The following is a 6,931-nucleotide window of genomic DNA, read 5'->3' as shown; positions in this document are numbered from 1 at the left end:
ATGCAAGGCTACTCCCTATTAAATTTCCCCCTCCTCCATGGCTCCCCTTTCCCCTGAGCTCTGATACCAGTGTGAGAACCCAGGGAACTACCATCAAGATTCTCCACCCTATCACCCTTTTTTATAGTCCCTTGGCCATCAGATTTAGAATCCCCTTCACACCTAGCAGTCGCCCCTTGGTCTGGGTCCGTGACCCCCTGTGTTTTCCCTTGGCATTACAAACAAAGAATCACATGATCTGGATAACACCAGATTATTTGTCATTGGACACCATTAAGATTCTTATGGTTACTCTTCAAAACTTTGTGCATGAACTCCTAGGAGCACCCAACTATGATTTTCATGTCAACAAGCTGAATTTTTGAAGCGTCCTATAGATTTTTAGGTCCTTAGAGCGAGAGGATACAAGCTATGAGTATTCAAGCTCAATTCAAGGAGCCTCCCAAAGGAGGGGTCAACATCCCAAGTGCTTTTTCGTAGAGAGGAGTAGAGGTGGTGAATAGGTCTTTTGGGGAGCATCACAAGACCATTGGATTGTAATCATGTTTTGCATGCACAAGCATATAGTCTTTTTTATTGTACTCTCTCTCTCTCTCTCTCTCTCTCTCTCTCTCTCTCTCTCTCTCTCTCTCTCTCTCTCTCTCTCTCTCTCTCTCTCTCTCTCTCTCCCCCCGTGAACCATGTAGGTAGTTTTTTTTATAAAAAGCTCGCCTCAAAGCAATACTCCAAAAAATGTCATTCATCTCTGGAGAAGTATTGCTTAAATCACACCTCAAAAATCCTATCATCTACAAGTTTTTGGTTGGATGTAGCTAGAAGTTAAAATTTGATGCTATTAAGTTTCAACAAAAATTCATTGCAAGTATAGCTGCACGTGAACATGGGCAACATTGAATAGAGGTTAGAGACTATTGAGAAAATTGTTGGTTTGTAGATTTTTCCACCAATAGGAAGGAGAAAATTGAAAGCTAGGAGAGGAATAGCTGGAACACCAAAGAAGAATTGGATTTCATTTCTGGTCCAAGGAGAACATCAAGGCCTAAACTAATTGCAAACCAAGTTAAACACAAACATCAAGTTAGGAATAAATCCATTCTATTGTGTTACATTGATGAACCTTAGATTTAGTAAGTATTGGGTCATTGAGCTTCAAATAAGGATTTGGAAAGTACCGCATCCAAGGAAGAGTATATCACCCGAGAAGTCAGACTTTACCCTATTCCTAAAGAGGTATCTCGACTCTATTTTGGAGATGGCCTCTACATCTTCTCAATCCCAGCACCACGGGAGCATTAGTATGAGCTTTATACTCGCCCACTATATGAAAAATGAGCATGGAGCTCAAATCTATCTAGATCTAATTGGAGAATATTGTGCTAGAATCGATGATCATGACATAGTGTTTGTTGGTGGTCATGGATAATAAGGCAGTTTCCTTGGAGAAAATACTAGAGAAGACATCTTAGTTGGAGCTTGAAAGTTGAGAGTTGGTCTTAACCAAATCTAGAATCATGGTAAGGCTTAAGACTAATAACCAAAACATTTAGTTTTACTATTGGGATTGGGAGCAGGCTAAAACAATTGATATTTATGGACCACACATCCCAAATTAGGGTCACTTCAAGATATCAAGTGTTTATGTCTTTAAACAAAAGGAGATACATATGTTATTGTAGTTCCTGATAAGTTTTACAACAACTTCATCAAGATGGTAGAGGATGAGGTTAAACATACTAAATATAAGGTCTACTCTATTAAGCACTAGATGTCAAACAAGAAAAAGGAAGTGGATTCAAAACAAACTCATCGTTTGGGAGCATGAACAATGAAAGGGGATCACCCAAAATTTTATGAAAATAGATGAAAGTGGGGATTTTATCCCAAAATACTAGATTGATGGAGGAAAAAATAACTTCAATAAGAAAAAACAAGGTGACAATCAAACCAACCAAGGGTCACACAAATCTCACAACTCAATACCACCTTATTCAAAGATATGGGGATGTGAACTTTAAACCATTAGAGAATCAAACTAGACCATGCAAGAAGAGTTAAACTTGCAAATATTTAAAATGGTGAAAGCCTAGGGGATTCACCATGGAAAACTTACCACACCACGTAAGTGCAGGGGAGGTTTTTTTTTAAATACAAGTTACATAAGCGTATAAGTTAGGGGCAGGTCCCAATACTTTATCTCCCAAGCTTAAAAATAAGGGAGGGGGTATCATATTCATTTTTGGGGGGGGGGGGGGGGGACCTGACCCGGGTTAATGACTGGTAACGATTGGTCACTGTTGTGCACTAGAACTCAGATGAATTTAAGGGAAGTTTTTTTTTCAAGTCACACATCAATTTTGCATCAAGCCGGTCTAGATAAGGGCTAATTTGTAGCAGGTCAAGGGTTGATCTTCACCAGCTTTGGATGGGTCATAATTGGAGGAGTAGCCAGAATGCATGCTGATCGGGCACATAGATTGAAAGTCAAACTAAGACATGTTGAGGGTACATCTAGTTATCAACAGAAGTGGTTTCTTAGTACGTTGCCAGTCACTATGCTACACACTCTTTGACTAATTTTACTTAGTTAGATCATGCGAGACCTAAATTTTATATGTAAGATAGAGGTATGATAATGTATTCATTGATTGTCGTATAAGCATAAAAAGGGGGGTCATATTCCCTAATATGAGTCATATATAGGGGTTTTATCAAAGTTGTCCGCTCGCAGGTGGCACCTGTTTTTGTATATAGAGTGAATTCCCTGAGGGTTAAAGAAATACAATGGGACTTGGGATCTTTACGATCATCTAAATGGTTTTAACCAAGTATTAATAGCAAAAAGAGTGTATGACTTTTATGCACACAAAAAAAAATGCCGTCTAAACAAGAAGCTTTACACAAGTTTTTGTATCATGAAACACACTGCATTAGAAGCATGTATGCTTGACGTGGTGGATTTGGGAGACAATTGTGAGATTTATGGAGAGGATGGCCAAGAAATAGAGATGAGAATGAATAGAATGATAATTTCCATACCTACCCAAAAGAGGCCGACAATAACCCCTCCCATGGCTAACTACAAGGAGATGATCAAGAAGAGAAATCAGATGATAGCAAGTCTTTAGAGACAATAAGGGGAAAATGGACTAGTCATGATATGCATGAGAGCTAATATAGGCCTAAATATGATAGGAATGTGCAATATTTTCCATGAGACCACAAGGACAATTGGCATATAGGTATCCACCTACTATTTTATCAAATGCCAAAGCCTATTGCAGGGATAAAGAGACCTCAAGCTATTTTAGGACATCAACCTCCTTCTTTGAGTGGAAATTTTATGCCTATAAAGTTGACGCAACCCAAAGAGCAAGGAGAGGAGCAAGAAATACTTCCAATTACTCCCTACAATGATGGTAGCTCTTCAATGCCTATGGAGGAAGGATGGTACATACTAGCACCTACTAAGGACCAACCTTGCTATGTAAGGCTAAGTGGTAAGTCCAATCCATTTCATAGCAAATGGTGGAGCGAGAGCTCTAGTTGCAAAACCATAGCCTAAATAGAAGGCTAGTGGGTTTTCATACCTATCAAGCTCACAACCATTGAAAGAACAAATGCTCCTATGATTTACTATCAAGATTGTGGTAGAAGGCATGTCATTTTCAAAGTATTACCCCCAAAAACCTATAACAACTTGAAAGAAAAAGGCTTTAAGCTTGGTAGAAGTGGTTCCATCTAGTTCAATAAAAACCCTAAGGGAAGGGTTGTTGGGGGTGTGGGGTTTGTCCTATACACTGACATCTACATGAAAACACTACCTTCGTGTGCTCTATATTGTATCTTGGTGTGTGTACCATCCCTTAGTCAATCATAGTAATATGCATGAACACACTTAGGATCAACAAGGCATTTTTTTCCCTCATTAGGAGGTCTCATCCCCATCTTCTATTATATGCCCATCATTCTAGGGTAAGCTTTATCTTTGTATTAGCACACTCAATAATACTACTTATTGTGACCTGTGCTCTTGAACTTCTACTTCATCTTGTCCATCTTTGCATGCATTTGTGCAACCATATTAACAAAGATTGGTATCAAAATGGGCTTCAACATTCAAGGGAGGATTTTCAACACCCTTTCCATTGATGTTCTCCAATTGGTGATTTTGAGTGAGTGTTTACAGGGTGACATAATCTTTGGGACAATCCTTTGATCTTGTCACAATTTTGATTTGAGGTCATTTCGGCCTTCATTTCCACTATTGGCAATATTGTGCATGCAATTTCATTCTTTTGTGAAGGTTTTAACAATTCACATTCCTCCAAAACTAGAACTTTATAGTCTTTAGTGGGTTGTGCTATATAGCACATTCTTTTGTGAAGGTTTTAACAATTCACATTCCTCCAAAAATAGAACTATATAGTCTTCAGTGGGTTGTGCTATATAGCACATGTTATTTTTGTGTAGTTTTTCCTCTACACGCAACACACTAGCCATGTTTAACAAGGGGGCTAACAACAATGATGTTTTTCGCATGCTTTTTGCTGAGGAAAAATCAAATGGAGACAACTATCCACTTTTGGCATGCATGATGAAACGTGTTCTTATTGCAAAGGGTGTTTGGAACATTGTGCAAGGTTATGATGTAAGACCAGGTTCTATGGATACACATTCTACAAATGATCGTGCGGGTTCTAGAAGTTCTTCTACTTAGTTGTGTTGTTTAATGCTAAAAAGGAACATTGAGATGATAAGTATGTGCAAATTCTTGTGCATTTATTGCATGTTCTCTTCAACATTCCATTACTCTATACATTTTTTCATCATAAACAACAAAGAAAGCATGGGATAGACTAGCTTTTCTATATGCAGGGTCAAATTTGACCAAAATGGCTTACCTACATAAAGACATGTAGTCCAAGGTTATGTATGAGGAGGATGACATGGATGTATTTCTTGTAGAGACTAAAGCTCCCAATGAAACTTAATTTCCATTGGTGACATGTTCCTGATAGTTCTCTTGTGCATACAATTCTTGATGCTTTGTCAGATTCTTATCAGACTTTTGCCTTCACCTTTAGGCTTGTGATAGAGAGGAAACTTGATGATGTGAATTTTGATGTCCTTGTCTCTATGTTGATGCAAGGGGCCCAATTCAATTAAAATATGACTAAGAAACGTATTATTTAATAGTCATTTGTGTCTGCACACCATAAGAAAATGTTGTTGTTTCCACTTCCAAAGCTTCTATTGGTAATAGCCTGCCCCCACATATGTTGTTTCTTCAAACAGAAATAGGTATGAGAAGTTTGGCAATAGAGGCAAGAAGAAGTTGAAACATTACCGTAGGATAAATGATCATTTCATCAAGCAATGTTTTAAAGCATAAGGCTACAAAGGTTTGAAAGAAAAAGGCAAGCGCTTCTTCCAATGCAGATTTAGAAAATCTTTTGCAAGATGTAAAACGGGCTTTTTTGTGTGCAATGTTAATATGACCTATGTGTTTATGATGCATGTATCGCAAAATTATGGATTATATACTCTACTCTGCAATGGTGTAAGTAAGCACATTAAACCTCTTCGTGATTTGTTCACTTCTCTTGAGACAGTTTTCGGTGAAAAATATTGTCATGTGTGCAATAATGCCTCTTATCCCATCAAGGGAGTTGGGAATATTGTGCTTACTAATGGAGGTGGTAGCTCTTGGATGCTTTGTATGCATCTGGGATAAAAAAGACCCTTTTGTCTGAATCTACACTTGGAAAACTTGGTCTTGTTGTCAATTTTGTGAATGACCAATGTAATGTGCATGATCCCAATTTTGGTGATACTATTGTGTATCTAGTACTTTATTTTCTATGTTCTACAAGCTCAATGCTTACATCTGAAAGTTGGAAGTTTACCGCGTTTGCAAAAATATGAGATGGTTGCTTTGCTGCCCCCTCTTGAGCCACCATTGAAACATGTATGAGCAATCCTTCCTAAGGATAGTTTTGTGCGGGCTACTCACAAATTTTAGCTTGTCCATAATGACATTTTTGGCCCGATGCATAGTTCGTCTTTTACAAATCATTTTTATTTCATGAGTTTTATTGATGATTACTCCATACATGCATGGATGTATTTGCTTAAGGAAAAGGCAAAAGTGTTTGCATGCTTAAATAAATTTTTGTTTATGGCTGTAAATGTATTTTATTGTAGTGTGGGCATCCTTCGTCTTGATCGAGGGGAGAATATATGCTAAATAATTCAATGCATTTCTTGCAAGTCATGGGATAAACGACTGTGTACAAAGCATTATGCTCCTCAACAAAATGGTGTTGATAAGAGGGAAAACATTTCATTTATGGAGATGACATGATGCATAATCAAGAGCCAAGCTTTGCCACATCTATTTTGGCTTGAGGCTATCATGTGCACTATTTATGTACTACACAAGAGTCCCACTAAAGCATTGCCATCGATCACTCCATGCCTGGCATGGCAAGAAATCATCTATTGGACACTTGCGTGTCTTTGTTTACTTGGCTTATGCTTTGGTGACTCAGGAACAATGCTAAAAATTGGATGATAAGGCTTGGAAATGTATTTTTGTTGGTTATAGTCCAGAAAGCAAAAGTTACAGGTTATATCATTCACAAACAAAGCATAACGTGATTAGTTGAAATCTATTTTTTGTGGACAATGCAGTTCAATCGTTGTTAGCATGTACCAAGGAGACATATATGAGCTCACAAAATGCATACCATACGTTGTTGCATCTATTCAATGGTGGGAGTATGAATATAAGTCCTAATGAAGCACATGTGGAGCCTATGTAGGTTGTAAATGATGTTACAAATCAGCCAGTTTTCAATGCATATTTACAAGATGTAATTGATGATGATAGGGATGAAAATGAGTAGGCTAGAGGGAGGAAGAACCTGTC

This window comes from Adiantum capillus-veneris, chromosome 2, assembly GCF_014529385.1.
Source record: "Adiantum capillus-veneris isolate H3 chromosome 2, ASM1452938v2, whole genome shotgun sequence".
Lineage (NCBI taxonomy): Eukaryota > Viridiplantae > Streptophyta > Polypodiopsida > Polypodiales > Pteridaceae > Adiantum > Adiantum capillus-veneris.
Note: the sequence above shows the minus strand (reverse complement) of the source record.